The 19,105-nt window shown below is 37.1% G+C and overlaps 1 long non-coding RNA gene across 1 annotated transcript; it reads left to right on the top strand.

The window, feature by feature from the left end:
* Nucleotides 1–3,859: 3,859 nt before the first annotated feature.
* Nucleotides 3,860–9,349, top strand: LOC143269484 (uncharacterized). The gene is made up of 3 exons (XR_013045909.1): nt 3,860–3,978; nt 7,075–7,188; nt 8,898–9,349. It is a non-coding gene; the product is annotated as an uncharacterized LOC143269484 (long non-coding RNA).
* The last annotated feature ends 9,756 nt before the right edge of the window (nt 9,350–19,105 follow it).

The raw sequence follows: 19,105 nt of genomic DNA, 5'->3' as shown, positions 1-19,105 counted from the left end.
GGATGTCTAAGCTGAGGAGATTCCCTGCTCCTCTGGGGCAACTGCCTAGGAAGATATTTCCTGTGATCAGCATACAAAACTCTGATGTAGCTGTGGTCTCGGAGTGAAAAGCATGAGCCAGCATCTCAGCTGGTATCAGAGCTTTGCAGCATCATTCATAAGGAATTGGTTTTAGATGCATGAAATATACAGCATTGAGGGGTATCCCAGAGCACAGCTGAGGCCAGGCAGTGTGTGACTCAGTTGGATTCCCTTAGACAGAGCTCTCTGAGAGGCCAATGTGTTACGTTGCGAAGGCAATGTCTTACTTGCCATCTATTTCCCAGGATACTGGAGATACGACTCCTTTAGTCTAGACTAGATGTCCGCAAAGGAGTGCTACAGACAGGGTGTGCATCTGTCCTAAGGAGAAATCTGTGCGTGCAGGAGATGGCAGGAATGGAGGAGTGAAGGCACTAGAGCGATTTAGAGCTCAGAACATTACATTATGGGGTCCACGTGCGATCATTGGGCTACAGGAGTTAATGTTTCCCCTGGCATATTTTGGTTTTTACCTTGCTATGATTGGTTCTTGCTATATGCCCCAAGTCTTCTCTTTTAAAATAAGAATGTTTACTATGTAGCATTGTATGTTTTAAGTACTTAAACATCTTTTTTTTTTTTTTTTTTTTTTTTTTAGTTTTAAAGGCACTCGCAATTAAGAGATTTATGACTTTTGAAGTTATGAAAAAACTTAAAGGCAAGGAGATTTTAAAAATGGAAATGAATGCATCTTTTGCATTAACACATGGGCATGGAACTTTGGAAACAAGGGTTGGAAGATGATTGCTTAAAAGTAATGAGTTTAATCCAGTGCCATGGGGGCCTCCTCAGCTATTGGTTCACAGTTCATGTGTTTCCACTAGTTTGGCTCTTTGTCCCAGTGCTTTTTCCAATCATGGTCTCAATATCTCTTGCTCATATAATCCCTCCTCTCTCTTGCTGATTCGATTCCTGGAGCTCCACCTGGGGCTTGGCCTTCGATCACTGCATCTGCTTCCATCAGCCACTGGATGAGAGCTCTATCATGACAGTTAGGGTGTTCCACTATCTGATCACCAGAGTAGGTCAGCTCGGGCTTTCTCTTGACCATTGCCAATAGTCTATTGTAGAGGTATCTTTGTGGATTTCTGGGGACTTCTCTAGCACTCTGCTTCTTCCTGTTCCCATGGAGTCTTCCTTTATCATGGTATCTCTTTCCTTATCCTCCCACTCTATTCCTGATCCAGCTGGAAACTCCAGCTCCCCTAAGGAACCTCTGGATGAGTGAGACAGTTGATTAGCTTGAACTATTTAGGAGGCTCCCAGTCAGTGGGACCAGAACCTGTCCTTGGTGCATGAACTGATTTTTTGGAACCTATGGCCTATGCTGAGACATTTTGCTCAGCCTTGGTGTAGGGAGAAGGGGACTGGACCTGCCTCAACTGAATCTACCATGCTGAGCTGAATCCCCAGGAGAGATCTTGCCCTGGAGGAGGTGGATTGGGGGGGAAGGTTGGGATGAGGGAGGACAGGAGAATCCTTGGCTGATATGTAAAATTAAATTAATTATAAAATAAAAACATAAAAAAGTATGTTTATGTAGTTTCCTAAATAAAAGTAATGAGTTTAGGTGTCAAATAGATAGTAGTTGGAGTTGTTCTGGTTCTGGTTAATTATCAACTTGACAGAATCTAGAATCACATGGGAGCTAGGTCTTTGCGTATGCCTTTGAGTCACTGTTTTGATTATGTTAACTGATGTGGGGAGGCACATCTTAGTTGTGGGAGGAATCTGGGCACAGTAAGTGGATATGTGAACTGAGAATGGCAAGAATGCATTCCTTGCTCACTTTTCCTGATTATGGATGTGATACGACCAGCTCCCTGGATCTTCATCTCCTGTCACTGTGACTTCCCAAGTATGATGGGCTGTAACATGGAACTGTGAAGCAAAAGAAGCCCTTTTTGCCCAAAGTTGCTTTGCTAGGACATTTTCTCACAGCACAGTAAAAGAAATAAGATAAGTATCCTTACCTCCCTCTTATTACAAATTCTATGGTGTAGAAAACCAGCTTTATAATGAACTAGATTCAGGATCTTGATCCGTTTAATTACATCTGTGTTCTGACTATTTCTTAATAAACACCCTGTGTTCGCAAAGGAAATACGTAGACACACATATGTGTAAATATGTACATGTGTAAACACATCATGATTCTTGAGAATTCTTTATTACATGCTGTTTCCTAATAAACTGGTTGACCTCATAAAGAGCTCATGTCTGTAGATGTAGTCCCACTTCTATGGGAGAAAATATACATGTTGTTCTTATGAAAAAGAAAAAAAACAAATAAGTGCTTTTTTTAGACATGTGCAAGAGAAGCTTTGTTTTGTTTTGTTTTTTGTTTTTTTCTGAAACATAGGAAGTGGTATGCTAGATGGTTTCTCACTCCAATGTAAAACATTCTTTGAAACAAAGGGAAACCAGAAAATTTCAGAGATCACATCCTATGAAATGAAAGCATTTTTTTATTTTACTTTATATTTTTAGTTATATATGTATGTCTTTCTGTGGATATGTGCATGTGGAATCCAGAGGCATTGGGTCCCAGAAACTGAAGTTACAGATAGTTTGTGGTATCTTCAGTAATATGGACATATTCTAATTCTGATTGGCTATCAGAAGTTATAAAAAGAGCCCACATTGCTATGGAGGTATCTGGTCCTTCCTGGAACAACTCATAAAGAGGTATCCTATACCTGACATTTGGATTTTTGAATGCTTAAAAAATCACTTCTAGAAGCAATGTTACCCAACAAGCATGAAATCTTCATTTAACTATTTTTTCAAGGGTCTTTTAAAGAAGAGCATTCTATGATTATTTTTGTAGGACAAACTATGAAAATAAGACATATACTTGGATAATCTTGTATTTCATGCACTAAAGACTTCCAAATAGAAGAGTAATTCTCCCACTGACTAGACAAGACAGGAACCCATGAGGGTAAAATAGTCCTTCTTTATCAGCATAAGAAACTTGAGTAGTATAAATGTGAAGTCTCATTACATTAATAAGCCTCTCTCTTTTTTTACTGGAAGACACAATAGAGAGATAAATAATGCTTTTAGGTTTATAAAAATTTTGAGTCTTTTTTCACATAAAATTTCTACTCGTTTAGGAAAATCTAGTTTCAAACTTAGCACTAGAAGTTATGGTCAACTAATTCAATAGACCTTGGCTTATTTATTTTATTTTACTATTTATCCTTCAAATAATTATAGATGATGAAAGAAAAAAAATAATATTCCTGATGAGGAGAAAAAGAACTAAATAACTAAATTTTGTTTTCTCTCTCTCTCTCTCTCTCTCTCTCTCTCTCTCTCTCTCTCTCTCTCTCTCTCTCTCTCTCTCTCTTTGAGACAGGGTTTCTCTGTGCAGCTTTTCACCCTTCTTAGAACTCACTCTGTACCCCAGGCTGGCCTTGAACTCACAGAGATCTGCCTGGCTCTGCTTCCCGAGTGCTGGGATAAAATGTGTGCACCACCACCACCCGGCTCTAAATTTCTAACTCTATCTTACTGGTCCATCAAACTAAATATAACTACTTTTGGTGGAGGGTTCATTCATGGAGCACAGGCATTCTCATGGTGGTATGAATTTACATGTATATAGCACAGACATGCAGAAGATTCTTCCAGCTAGCTTTCACTAATGTTCCTATGTCTTGGATTCAGAACCCAAGAAAGGGGACTGTAAAAGGAGCCTCTTTGTTTCTTAGTTGTCTTGGAGTTAATTCACTTGAATTTTGATGCAAGATGTCATCTTCCGCACAGGTGAGTTTACCACGAAGTTTCTCACTAGTCCTCATAGTGATTGTTTTCACAGTATGTGACTCCAGCCATGAGGAACAAAGCTGTCGCCTGCAGATAAAATGCCATGTGAACAAGTTGACAAAGGTAGGAAACATATGGCGAATTTAGTACATGTTGCTAAATGTAAATACCACTTGAAATGATCTTTTTAATTACTGCACAGTTGGCTATGAGAATGTACAGCTGAAATATCCAATTATTCAATTAAAAATCCAGCCAAACAGAAAGAAACAAAAGGCATATATATGTATGTGTATATATGTGTATATATATGTATGCATGTATATATATATATATATATGTATGTATATATATATATAGCATACACACACACAAACACACACACACACACACACACACACACACACACACACACACACACACACGTGTGTGTGTGAGTAGGATTGATAAAAACTTAAAACTTTTTGTTATTTCAAGCCAAACTCACAGTTGGCTGAAATTTACAATTTTTCAGTTAACTTTTATTATAATAATAAACGCCACACCATTTATTTTTTAAAGAAAAATAAGCAAATTTGATGTTTAATTTCTTTCTCCTTGATATGGGATTGTCATTACATCTTTTCCAATGGTTGAGAGGCAGCTAGCTAGCTTACACTGTAAGTGCTGGAGTTAGAGGGGGGGGAAGATCTCCAAGATTCTGAATCATTAGCTTAAACATATACCTTTAACTGGCTTGTTGGAAGATCTACAGAACGCAGTCTCTATTTTTTTTTTCCCTCAAGCCACTGTCATTGAAGATGCTGGGTTAAGGACATGTTTGTTCTTTCATTGGTTTTGAGAAGTCTTTCTTATACCTGTTGGATTATTTAGAAGCCTAAGTCAGTGAGATGAGAGCTTATAAGAAATAATCAAAAAAGTTCTTGTCTTAGTTGCTTTTCAGTTGCTGCGATAAAACACCATAGGCAGAGTAACTTACGAAATAAAGCATTTGACTTTGGGCTTACCGTTGCAGGGACTTAGAATCTGTAACCAGTGTGACAGGGAGCATGGTAGCAGGAAGGCAGGCCTGATGCTAGAACAGGAGCTGAGAGTTTATGTCTGATGCGCAGGCATGAGGCAGAGAGAGAGTTAACTGGTGAAGTGTGGGCTTTTAAAACCTCAAACTCTGCTTCCTGTGACACACCTCCTCTTACAATGCCACATTTCAAATGTAGAGCCCGAAATCATAAGAAATGGCATCTAATTAAAGGGGAATGGTCTAATAACCTTTGAAGTCCTTTCCTGCTTTGTAATATTTTGTAGGATCCTTATTCACCATTATCAATTATTTTACATGTAGAATATTCGTTCTTCCTTTAAAATCTAAAAGAACAGCTGACATTCTGTGTAAAGAATTTACATACTTGAAGTGTTTGTGTTCCTGGGTTCAGTACACTGCAAGGTTCCCCTGGGTTTTGATTTCAGTGTACAGCCTGTAGATCAGAGAATGCTGCTGCAGACTAAGAAAGAGGAGCTTTGGACAATGAGTGTTCTCCTTCTCTCCCAAGCAATATGGGGATATCAAGTGGAGCCTATTGCAGTGTTTTGACTGAGCTTACACTTGACCATAGTTGGGTTTTAGCCCGATCTACCGTGTTGAAAAACAAACGCAAATTTTCAATTTTCAAATAAGTAATGAACTTGTTAATTAAGCCACATGAAGATCTCTTCGAATTCTTTCTTTTGTTCTTTTCAAACAAACTTGAGAATCAGCTTTCTCAGGATCAACTTTGATTCCTATCATAAAAGTGACAGGTACTGAAAGCTGAGCTAAGTAAAGTCAACCTTAATTTCATACTGTGCTGAGGAAGTTCTTGGGGAGGACATCTTGGTGGCATGCATTTAAAAAAATTAATTTTTAAATTTATTATCTTTAAAGAATTAAGTTCTCTTGTTGGTGACGTTTATGCTGCTTGGATACTAGATATCTTGATATTTATGCCTAGAATTGCTGAGAGCACTGTGGTGAGTATTTGGGCAATAAAGGCAATTATTAGGACCAGGTTCTAGTCCTACTACTTATACATATTATAACTGGGACACTTTACCTATTTTCCTAAGCTCTGGTATGTTTTGTAAACTGTTCATGTTGGTAACATTACATCTCACAGAACCATGACAGAATTAAATTATGTGATTCATTTAAACAACCTAAGTAGTGCTAAAAACATACAGAAATAAAGTAAGTATTGATGGCATTCACTTAACTGAATACCCAACTTATTCATGGGTTGTAAATATCCTTATACTTGAATGCTGGACCTGAAAGTTTATGAACAACATGATATTGTTTGAAACGAGATAAAAATTACAGTGGTTATAGTTAGTTTTGGGAATTTAAAACCCAACAAATTTACAGGATAGTATTTTTGAAAGACATGTAGGATGGATGTAAAGAAAAGATATCTTCTAAGTTATGTTTCTTTCTCCTGTATATTAGTAGAGACCATCTTAGGTACTTAAAGGCAATTGTCCTATTAAGAATCCTCCTATAGGGGCTGGAGAGATGACACAGCAGTTAAGAGCACTGGCTGCTCTTCCAGAGGAACCAGGTTCAACTCCCAGATCCCACATGACAGCTCACAGCTGTTTGCAAGTCCAATTCCAGGGAACCCGACACTCTCAGGCAGGCAAGAATCCTTCTGTATTCCTCATAAAAATCAAATATTTTTATTATTTATTTACTTATGTTTGTGTATGCATATTTGCATGTGTGTATCTGTAGACACAACATGGCAAACATGTGAAGGTCAGAAGACAATTTGCAGGGGTCATTTTTTCCTCCTATTCTCTGGGTCCCTGATGTTGAACTCAGGTCACCTGGTTTGGTGGCAAGCATCTTGACCTGGTAAACCACCTATCTAGTTCTTATTCCTATTCTTTTAACTTATTGTCAGATAAGCTACAATTTTGTTAGTGCTTAGTAAGTCCTGGCTTATTTTATTTGATGATTCTTAAAATTGGTTTATACTATGTATATATTTTTTTCTCCTACTTCTATTTAATTTGTCAATGAAGGAAAAGATGTGCTATTTCCTTGGCGATAATTGTTTTCAGTTCTATTCAGAAAAAAAAATTAGATCTCTACCCTGTGAATTTTAAATGCCAGCTTCTACAAGATGTCAAGGTTTATGATGCTACTATTAACGTTGAGACTTTAAATCTTAATTTCTAAAGCATTACCACACTAAAGAAGCTATGTGAGCTGTTTGCTAAAACTACAGCTCAGATGACACTGGCTTTCACGAGACTGAACTGATTCCGGAGACTTGCATTCTTAATAAAATCCAGGTATGTGGGTGAGCTCTGGAATGTTATTTAGAAAAATTATAAGACTAAAATTAATGCATATTAGGGAACCACCTATCACCTCCTCTTTTCACGGGATGACTTTCAGAAACCTACTCTAGAGACAAGTTCCCTTACTCCTTACTATTTTTGGAGTGATGACTCTGACTTGGTTCTTTGCCCTGAACTGTAGCAGGAGGTGGTGAGAAGAACATCTTCTTTGTTACTCTAACCTTGACGTTTAGCAGGTGGGTAACCCTCTGGAACTCCACTTAGGTCCTCTGAGCCTCAGTTCCTTTTCTATAAATAACAGTATAAATGACTGTTGGAGGCTGTTGAGAGGATTAAGAGAAATAAGAGCTGTCGAGAAGATGTTGCCATAGTACCTGGTATATCTTGGAAAAAATCAATATATGTTAGTTCTTTCCCCATTTATCTGCCACATTTCTGCCACTTATTTGTCTCCAGTCTCGGAGACTTCATGACCTCTGCTGCTGCAATATTTACTTGAATTTAAGACACTTCTTTGCTTTGCTCTCTTGCTGACTGTGACCTTGGCTGTCAGGTTTTTGAATCTTCACTTTGTTTTGTCCAAATGAGCTAATAGGCTTGAAAGCATTATGTTGCTCTCACGGGGTTCTGAAGCCAAGATCTACATTTAGCAATATGATGCTATTTCTGTCAATTACAAAACCTTAAAGTGAAATGATGATTCTACAAATGTCAGAGTAATAAAATAGTGTCTATTCAGACTCAATTTCTTTGTGTACTATATTCTATATGATCTTAAACTTTTCTGTGTAGTACCTCCTTTTCCTCTGAGAAATTATGTAAATGAAAGTGTAATTTTCTTTCTGAGAGACAACTTAACAAATGTATCCCTTATTGTCCAGCTAATCCAACAATGACTGGTTATGAAGGGGAAGTCCCAGGAATCCAGGAGTTGTTCAGTCCACCCTGATGGGTGTCTCAATTGGTCTTCAGTGTACCCTGAAATCCTGAAGAAGTAAGTTTTAATGTCAATGAAGAAATGGACTTGCTAGCGAAGTGAGGGCAAAGAGGAAGAGAGAGAGAGGAGAGAGGAGAGAGAGAGAGAGAGAGAGAGAGAGAGAGAGAGAGAGAGAGAGAGAGAGAGAGAGAGAGAGAGAGAGAGAGAGAGAGATTCCTTTTTCTATGTCCTTATATAGAATTCCAACAGGAGATGTGGCCCAGATTAGATCTGGATTAAAAATCTGGATGAAATGTGTGCTTTTCTACTGCAAAGATTCAGATTGGAAGTAGATTTTCCAACTTGAAGTTAAACATAAATTTCTCAAAAGTGTGACCTCCTTTTGAGGGTTTTAAATTAATTCCAGATGTAGTCAAGTTGACAACCAAGAGTAGCCATCACAAAGCATAATATTTGATTTGGTTGAAGCTGAGAGCACCAACAAAAATGATACTCAATTGATTTCAAGATTTCAAAGACAAATATATATTGTGGAAAAAGCTACCAATTATCACATGACTGAGTCATTTCTGCTCAGAAGCTTTAAATTCATATGTAATTAAATACAATTCATTGAAGTATGAGAATTTCATGTATTTTGTGTTCAATAAAACTGGATGGGATACTATGAATCTCAGGTATTTAATATAGTATTTATAAAAGCACATAACTATGTGCTTCATACACTTGCTAACTGCTTAAATAAATTGTTTGCTTCACACAGATGCATTTACTAATTTATCCAAAGAAATCCAGCATACACACTATGTGTTGAAACAGAGAGAAGAGTCAAGGTAGAAACACTGTCACCTACTCTGCAAATCAGTATATTATTTCCAGGACACATGGAAGGAATCTATTAAGATGAGAAGAATATCAGCACTTTGATCCTCCACTGGCCAACTGGGAAGAATAGTTGTGTACATGTGTATACATCTGCACATATATATGGACATGATTATGGAAAAATACACAGTTAACATTAACTCAGGCACTGTTGGGAATATTAAGAAATGTGAAGCAGCACACCTAGCTATCACTGGTGTATAACACAGGGTGAGTAAATTCCAAAGCATGAATGCAACTTTATAGAGGAAAACAAGAGTTGCCTTCACAGTATGTATATCAAGGTCCAATTTTTGTTCAAAAGGAAAATGAACATAATAATAATGTACTGAGAGATAAGTATCACAATTTGTGAAGTTCATTATTTGTATTGAAAATGATAGTAAGAGGAATTTCACTTTCTATAATAGACTTTTAACTTTTCATTTTGTTTTTTATCCAGCAAAAAAATACTAATTTTGTAGTCCCCTTGCAAAAAAAAAACAACTTGCATTCTCTGGCTTTATGTGATTTAATTTAATTTAATGTGGGAAGACATTTGCCTTAGGTCTTTATTATGTACTAAGTCACTGGTCCAAGCCAAATATTCGTCAGAGATTGTAGAACCAGAAGCTAACCTCAAATCCTTGGTCCCTTGCACTTGTATCTTGTTTAAATGTGGGTCTGCTCTGTGGCCACATGTGACTGAGAATCCTTGACTCCTCGTCCCTCTATAAGTAAGAGCTGTTTCTAAGTCCCAGGTAACTTTAAAAAAAATAAATCTATTTATTTATTTATTTATTTATTTATTTATTTATTTATTTATTTATTTATTTAATTTATTCATTCATTCATTCATTCATTCATTCATTCATTCACTCAATCATTCAATTCTACTTCCTGGCCACAGTTTCCCCTCCCTTCTCTTCTCTCAGTCCCTCTCCAAACCCCTACTTTGTCCCCTCCATCCACTCCTCCCCCATTTCTGTTTAGGGAAGGGCAGCTCTCCCATGAGTATCAACAAAACATGGCATATCAAGTTGCAGTAAAACTTTAACCATTGAACCAGGGTTTTATCTGACCCTGAAATTCCTGTCCCCTTCCAGTAGTCTCTTTCAGTACCCCCTTGTCTCCTCACAATTTGATCACTCATAATCCCATTCCTATCTGCCCTCAGTCCCCTCAAGAAATCTCTTGTATTTCCCCTTCCCAGGGAGATCTGGTCATTCTCCCATGAACCCTCCTTGTTACCTAGGCTCTCTCTGGGTCTGTGAATTATAACATAGTTATCCTTTACTTTATAGATAATATCCACGTATGAGTGAGTACATACCATGTTTATCTTTCTTGGTCTGGGTTACCTCACTCAGGATAATTTTGTTTTTCTAGTTACAAACATTTGTCTTCAAATTTCCTGGTGTCCTTGTTTTTAACAGCTGGGTAATACTCCACTGTATAAATGTTACACTTGTAACATTTTCTTTATCCCTTCTTTAGGTGAGGGACATCTAGGTTGTTTCCAGGTTCTGGATATTATAAATAAAGCTGCTATGAACATAGTTGAGTAAGTGTTCTTGTAGTATAATGGAGCATCCTTTAGGTATATGCCCAGGAGTGACAGAGCTGAGACTTGTAGTAGATTATTTCCTAGTTTTCTGAGAAACCACCACATTAATTTCCAAAGTGGCTGTACAAGTGTGCAGTCCCACCAGCAATGGAGGAGTGTTCTTGCTCTGCATCATTTCCAGTATGAGCTGTTCTCTGTGTTTTTGTTCTTAGCCATTCTGTTGAGTGAGTGTAAGATGGAATCTTAGAGTCATCTTGATTTGTACTTCCCTGATGGCCAAGGATCTTTTATTTTATTTTATTTTATTTTATTTTATTTTATTTATTTATTTATTTAGGTTTTTCAAGACAGGGTTTCTCTGTGTAATTTTGGTTCCTGTCCTGGATCTCACTCTGGTGAGTGAGTGTAAGATGGAATCTTAGAGTCATCTTGATTTGTACTTCCCTGATGGCCAAGGATATTTTATTTTATTTATTTATTTATTTATTTATTTATTTATTCATTTATTTATTCATTTATTTTGGTTTTTCAAGACAAGGTTTCTCTGTGTAATTTTGGTGCCTGTCCTGGATCTCACTCTGTAGACCAGGCTGGCCTCAGACTCACAGAGATCTGCCTGGCTCTGCCTCCCGAGTGCTGGGATTAAAGGTGTGCACCACCAGTGCCCAGTGGCTAAGGATCTTGAAGTCTCCTTAAGTGTTTCTTGGCAATTTGAGATTCTTCTATTGAGAATTCTGTTTATATCTGTACCCCATTTTTTAAATTGGATTTTTTTTAAAGTAATGAAGTTTTTCCTTGACATTTAGGATCAGAACAGTAACAGATCAGAACCATAACACTAAAAAGGAAAAATTATTGCTATATCACTTCAAATATGGCAGGATATATGGGTCCCTCAGAGTTTATGAGATTACAACATAATTTTTCCTCATTAACAACATTACAGATGCATTTAACTATTAGCGGACACACATTCAAACATCATCAGGTACATGTGATTGAATGAGAATAAAGTGTATGCTCGTGTAGTCGAAAGGGTTACATTTATTCTGATTTTCACTGCCTTCATGTGAAAATTAGAATTTGGTACTTTCAGCGAATTGTTGTAAAGTCCTTGTCCTTTTTGAGTTTAATTCCTAGTGAGGTATTTTTAGCTTGACCTTTCATGTGTGCAACCCACATTGCTACTAATGACCATCTTTCTATGACTTTCAACATAAATACTACAAATGTGGAGCTACAGTGTTTTGTTCTATCAACTCCCAATTCTCCATCATCCTTCACCTTTTAAATCTGCTGTTCAGGGTTCCCAGCCAGCTAGAAACTGATGTTTCTATGACCACAAGCAATCATCTCATAATTTTCCCATTTTCCTAGGCACGTGGGCAAGAAACTATTTCTGTTATAAATGGTAGTTGTAATAAATAATAGGATTTATCCAACCCAATCCTCTTTATGTCCTGCAGAGTAAAGCAGAACTATCTTAATGGCAGGGAATAAGGGGGTAATTTTGTTGGAAGTGTCTTGATTTTATTACTTTGCATGCTCCTCAGATTCCCTGAGCACAACTAGCTGAGAATAACCTTTGTGGTTCAAAGCTTGCAAAATCTCAGCATGCTATTTTGGCATAGCAGCTCCATGGATCAGGATGGAAATGACTAGTGCAGAAAGATTTACTACAGAAAAGGCCAAGTGTGTTCTAACATGAATCATGGCTCCTTTTGGATTAAACAGATATGTCCAGTATGACTGCAAGTTGTCATTGGCATGCCTTAGTTTTCCCCAGGGGCATCCTTCAGAAGATAAGTTTCTTGTGGTTCCTTTTCTGACCCAAGAGGAACTTATGCACTGCCGAGAATTTGAGGAAATATACACCAAAGCATACAAGTACACACACTTGTGTATGTGTCACACACACACACACACACACACACACACACACACACACACACACACTTCTATCTTCCTATTATCTTTTGAAATATAGACATCTTGAATATAATTTCTAGTAGATTTATGGACAGTTTTGCATATCAATTACTACTGTGTTTTCATTATCTTTTGGGATTTATGTAAAGGAACTAATACCTGTTAGTTAAGTATATATTGAACTCTTTGTTAGTCTTTTATGTTATTAGTGTTATTAAATGCCTATGAAGTAGCTAATAATATCATCATTGATTAGTAAAGAGCTTGAGAGTCATCGAGTTTTTGACTATGCACTCAACTCTAATAAAGCAGAAGTTTATATCTGTTTCCTACTTTTGAAATCTCACAGCTGTTCTACTGAATAAAGGTTTAGGATTGTGACATTGTGATATAAATCCTAGGGAATATTACAGTGTTTCCAAAGTTCTGAAGACTTCCCTCAAGAGACTCCATTTACTAAAAGGAGGACGAACATTTTTGCACTCAAAAAAGCAACAACAAAGTTCACAGCTGGAGGAATGAGCAATGATTACTGATTTTAGATTTTCATCATCTCCTATTTATTAAGAAGATTGAAGTTGTGGAAGGATACATTGTTTCTCTGGGGTCAAGTGTCATCCCACACGTCACAGGGAAAGAGCCTTTGTAGTTCTGTATTAACTGCTTGAGGGAAATGTCACCAGGGCTTCCCTTTACTTGGAGATCTGATAGTGAAGACGATTTCTTTAGTAGAAGAGGCTGTCTCAAAGCAGGTGTCCTTGTTGTCTGGATTTTGCAATCTTTCTGCCCCACGCTCCCACAACATTCCCTGAACCTTACATGTAAGGGTTGTGTTGTAGATGTATCATTGGGGGTTGTGTACATACAACCAGTTGTTCTCTGCATTTGATCAGTTGTGGCTTTTTGTAACAGTGTTCTTCTGTTGCAAAAGAAACTTCTTTGATGAGGGATGAGAGTTGTATTTACATGGAGCTTTAAAATTACCGATTTATGTGTTTTTCATAAATAAACAAATGGGTCTTTTGTCCTATCTGAAATATTCTTGATCCCAGAAATTCCCACAGGAGAATTAATTGGTTATAGGTTTCAATGTAAGATTATGGAATGATTTTTGAGGTATCCTTACTGACTATGGTTCCTATAAAATGGGTCTGTGGGTAATGGTGCTTTCCACCAATGCTGGCAGTCTGAGTTTAATCCCATGAACTCAAATAGTGGAAGAAGAGAAGTCTGGCACATGTGACCACAACATATGTGCCTTTTTATGCACCCTTCCTCCTACAAAATAAATAAATGAGATAAAAAATATGGCACACAGCTGTAAAACCAGCCTCTGGGAGGTAATGACAGGAAGATCAAGAATTCCCATCTTCCCCTAAATAAAGGCCATTTATGTTACATGGTACTCTGCCTCAAAATATATTATCTGAAATATTTTATTGTATTTGATCTCTATGGTAATGATATTTTCTATGTAAGGAGGAATACATTGAGGTATAGTCTGACTACATGACATACAGAGTTGGACAGATACTTAGTCTAATTCTAGACATGTAGAGTTGATGGGAAGTGTCCAGGAATAATACAAAGCTGTTCTGGGGCCCGAGTCTTACTGATTTCCTTTAGTTCCCATGCAGCTTTGGTGGTGAAATGCTTAGACTAACTGGACAGACATTTTCTGAAAACATGGATATTTGGGTTTGTGATTTTAGACACTTTTTCTTGATGAGAGTAACTGGAATTGGTATAGAGGAAGAGCCATTGAGAAGGCAGGCAAGTACTGCTTTTCAAAACAACAGCTTCTACCTTCATCCTTCTGGACTGTCAAGACTATTCTCCCTTTGCTGATATATCTGTAACAGCACAGGGGAGAGATAAGCCCTCATTGACTAACATTTTTGTTATTAGAGACTAATTGGCATCCCACTGAGAACCAGGATTTATCATGTTCTCTGAAACTGGAAAAAACAGAGAGGGTGGGTCAGAGAGGAGGAGAATTAGAAGAGGAGAGAGAACATGACCGGAGGTTGAGCCTTCAATCTCGCTCTTTCTGAGTACTTTCAAAGTGATGTGTCTCCCGATGACATTGCTAGAGTAAGCCGTTGGTCTATTGCTCATATTTTTTATGAAGAAAGCACATGGGGAGGCATTCATAGCTAGATAGAATCCCAAACTCTGGTGATTAAAATGTCAACAAGGCTTATCAGGTGGTGGGTGCACAGTGATTCCTGCCAGCGTTATTCTCAAACCTTGAAGGACATCTGCGTAAGCTGTCTATGAGCTCATCACACGTGTCATCACATTGTGACTTCAAAACTGTCAGTAGGAATCCATGGTAGGCTGAGCAGCAATTACTGGCCTCTTGTATACAGTACCAAATCAATTTTATTTTCCCTTTCTCTTACATTTTATTGGTAGGAAAATAGATGAGGGTATCCATGTGGCAAAACAGAGGAAGATGATATGTCTGATGGCCAACAGGAAGGATCATAGATTTATGCACAGAGAAATAGTCCCTGAAGTGAACTGTAGCCCTCTTGTGCAATCTTTACAATGCAGCATCACACCAAGAGGGAGGTTTAAGCTCCTATTACACCCACCATTGAAGAAAACACCTAACAGCCTGGGAATCATATCACTGTTGCTGCTGAGCTAGTTCAACAAGACTCATTTTCACTTAAAGGTGAAATGTTGAGAAAGTGTAGCTCTGAAAGACATTGTATGTATGAAAGCAGAAGAAAAATTGATGAGAGTCAGATCAGGGTGAACCAAAGTTTCCTCATTAAATTCATAAAGAAGCAACTCATGCATATGCTAGGCCTTGAGGAAGAAACAAGCAGGCTGTAACCAGCAAAGGAAAGGCAGATTTGATGCAGGACAGTACAGTGGATGCAAACATTTAAAATAAGAGCTCTGAAAACTCCTATACCTTCCAGGATACCCCCAGTCTCATAAAACACCTACTCGCCCCATAGAAAAAAAAAATCACTTTTCAGTAACTGGAAGGCTTTGAGAGAGGAGATAACTGGAGAACCGATACTCAAGAATAAACAGGGACATGATCACCAATCATTCAAAGATTTATTTTTAACGTTAATTTTGGAGGCATAATGTGATAGTCATATAAAATAAGCTCATTAGGAATTTTCAGTATATTGGCAATTAAGTCAGTAAAAGCCACTGCCACCCCTTAAAAAAAGTATTTTTCCCCCAAAGGACTAAACAAATAATTTACTTTGTGGTGAATTCATTTTTTAATGATCTTTAACTTTTAGCTTATTAGTTTTAAGATCTATTTCACCTTTATTTCATTCATATTTGGATGTAGCCAATGAATGCTAGGATCAATAACATAATAGAGTTTTGAGTTACCATTGTTTTAGTTCATTAGCCCTGTTTTTCTCTAAAGAACACCGTAAACTGTGGTTTAATTCTGATGTTGGATTTTTGTGTAACTCTACATATATATATAAATTCATTATCTTCCAGTGATTATTATTTAATTTTTCTCATCATCTCTGTATTTCTTTTTATCTTTTTTTCTTTCGAGATATATCATAATGAAAAGCAGTAGGGAAAGAAAATAAATGTCATGTTAAGTTTTCTATTTAGTTCCTAAAGTATAGGTTAGATGTCAGAATAAATAACACAACTCACTAAACGTTGTGAGATTACCATGGATATCAGCCTTAGTTATATTTATATTCCATAGCTATATATTTATATTCTCAATTAGATACTGTAGCTTATTTGAAACTGTGAGTTTGGCAATTGTTTTTATTTAGTGCACTTTAGGGAATATACTGTGCAGAGGAATATTTTGTGAATAGGAATATTTATTGGAAATTTTTTGTCTATGGCCCTCCATGTCTCTCACACCAGTATTTCCATTGGGATCTCAGAGTAGATGAGATTTTTTTGTATGTCTTTCTGAGCTCCAAGTCTTCTTTCTCATTTCTCCCTTTAGACTTAGTGTTGTTAAGCACTCAAAGCTAATAGACATATTTCTTGACTAGTTTCAGTTTCTTGGAGTTATAAGAAGTTACTGAGATTTTCTGAAGGTACCAAATACAAATCAATCCTCATATTAAAATATGCCTAATGGTTTATATTCTCTTCAAATTACTAGTCTAATTTGTTGTGGGAGGTCAGCTTGGAGATCAGCTTCCACATTTTACTCCAGGGTACTCTTGAGGAAAGAGGGATGAGAGATTTAGATAGAAGGATAGAGAGGAGAGAAACAGAAATACAGGATAGCCTCGGGAGGGCTTGGATCCTTATCTACTGGCCCAGAACTTTATTCCAAAGGACTTTTTATAACAGTGCCAAGGGGCAAGACAAAAGACCTCCTCCTTGGTAGATACAGCCAAGTGTAGACCTTTTCCAATTACCTGGTAACTAAACACGTGGTCAAGCAATCCTCTTATGCAATCCTGCTAAGTAAAGCAAGCTCAGATCTCACTAGGAAACCTTTATGGGCCTCCACAATTTGTGAAAGTGTGATGAGGTCATTATACTTGCAGTGTGGGATGTTCCTATTGGGACATTTATGAGAAAGTGACATGTAGTGTCTACAGTTACATAAGGAACTGGAAATAGATACACTAGTTAGCTATGTGTGAGGCATAGAGTTAATCTCTTAAGTGAGCTAACTAAACCAAGCAGTGATTTCATATATGAGGAAAATGAATATTTACCACAAAATGGTCTTTATTAGTGCATGTCATTTCTGAGGCTCACAAAGTTGGCCAGAAAAAAATAAATTATGGAAGGATATTAGTTTAATTACCTGCATAATTTAAAGTTAAATTGTAATAAGGAATATGCTGTAAAGAAAGTACACCCAAAGTGAACATTACATTGGAACTTCTTAAAATTTCACTTGTGTTTGGCCCTTATATAAATGTTGCCAAAATGTTTTCTTCTGAAATCATGGAAATTAACACGAATTTCAATTTAATCTTACAGCACAGATAAAATATTTAACATAATTAATATTGAAATGCAGAAACATGTTTATCCCCAATCAAAACTATTTCAATATATTAAGTGATACATCTAATATACTATCTAGCTAAAAATGTAAATAAAAGACATATTGATAAAGTATAATTTTCCAAACAGAGAACACTGTAAATGAATATAATTATTTTAGTATCTTGTTTGACATCCTTCAGTACTAGATGATGAAAAGGAATTTAGGATTCAAACATTTGAGGAAAGGCACTAGTATTACCATATCCCATAGGATTTGGGAGAAAGAAACTTATTTACTAGTTAAGGAACCATATACTTCAATGTCACTTTCTTAATAAAGCATTCCAGAGAAGACAGAAATATGAGTGCAATGAAAGAACCCAATGTGCATCCAAGAACATGTCAACTTGGGCTTGCATCAGATGGGTCAAAAAAAATGAGAGAATACTTTAATTTAGGCTTAAGCAAGGCAGCTAAAAGTAATGAGGGAAGAAAGTTAGATATATACAATGGAGTTAAAACTCAAAAAGTAGAATCTCAAAGGCCAAAATATAAGCTGAAAGAAACACACAAAGATTACAAAAACAGGCCATGCTGATGCCGTGTATGGTTAGACTGAATGTAGCGTGTGACCAAATGTGCAGGATAAAAGATGACCCTATAAAGCTGCTGTTCCTCACCCTGAGCTTTGTTTCTGTGTTGATATCAGCAAGGTGTTCCCAGGATAAACATCATGCAGACACAGAGGAAGATATGTTAGTAGAGAATATGAATTATTATCTTATGGAAATATAGAATCCAACTTCCAATTGAAACAAAATAGAATACTTTTAAAAGACTGAGGGAGAGTGTGTCAACACATATCTGTAATCCAAGCACTTAGGAGGATGAACCTTAAAAGCCAGGAGTTTGAGACAAGTATTGTCTATACAGGTAGCCCTGTCTCAAAAGACAAGAAAATCCCAGGAGACTTATTTGTTTCCAGTTTTTGACAAATGAATGACACTACTTCAATTGAAAAGTGAATGTCTTTGGTTGTATAGACTCAAGATCAAGACCTCATGAGGCTTAAGTCAGAGGAAGAGATTTTGTGAGGCGAACCTGTGGAGAGCACTGGGGGTACTCAGAGGAGAGACTTGTCCCTCACCTCAAGGCAGATGGGCACATTCCTCAAGGACTCAAGGTGTTCTCTATAGTGGTGAGGCATTGTACTATTGGACTACCATCAGGCATGACAAATCAAGATGGCAAAATCACTATAAGAGGACTTCATTTTCCTACTATGAGGAAATGATTTGCATCAGGCTTCACCCACATACATACAAAAACCACACACACACACACATACACACACACACATTCATACACACAGGCTTCACACACAGAGTCATACACACACTCATATACACACTCATGTACACATGCATACATAGGCACAATGTCACACACAGAGTCACACACCCAAACTTGATTATATACTAGAACAACTACCCACTACTGTGGTGGTAATCTAATTGTACTGAAATATTATTTTGATTGTATGTTAATAAATAAAGTTGTCTGGGGGTCAGAGCTATTAGAGCCATAGCAAGAGTGTGGCGGTGGTGGCACACGCCTTTAATCCCATAGATATC

The sequence above is a fragment of the Peromyscus maniculatus genome, chromosome 19, assembly GCF_049852395.1.
Source record: "Peromyscus maniculatus bairdii isolate BWxNUB_F1_BW_parent chromosome 19, HU_Pman_BW_mat_3.1, whole genome shotgun sequence".
In the NCBI taxonomy this organism is placed as follows: Eukaryota; Metazoa; Chordata; class Mammalia; order Rodentia; family Cricetidae; genus Peromyscus; species Peromyscus maniculatus.
This window is presented reverse-complemented; position numbering and strand designations above follow the sequence as displayed.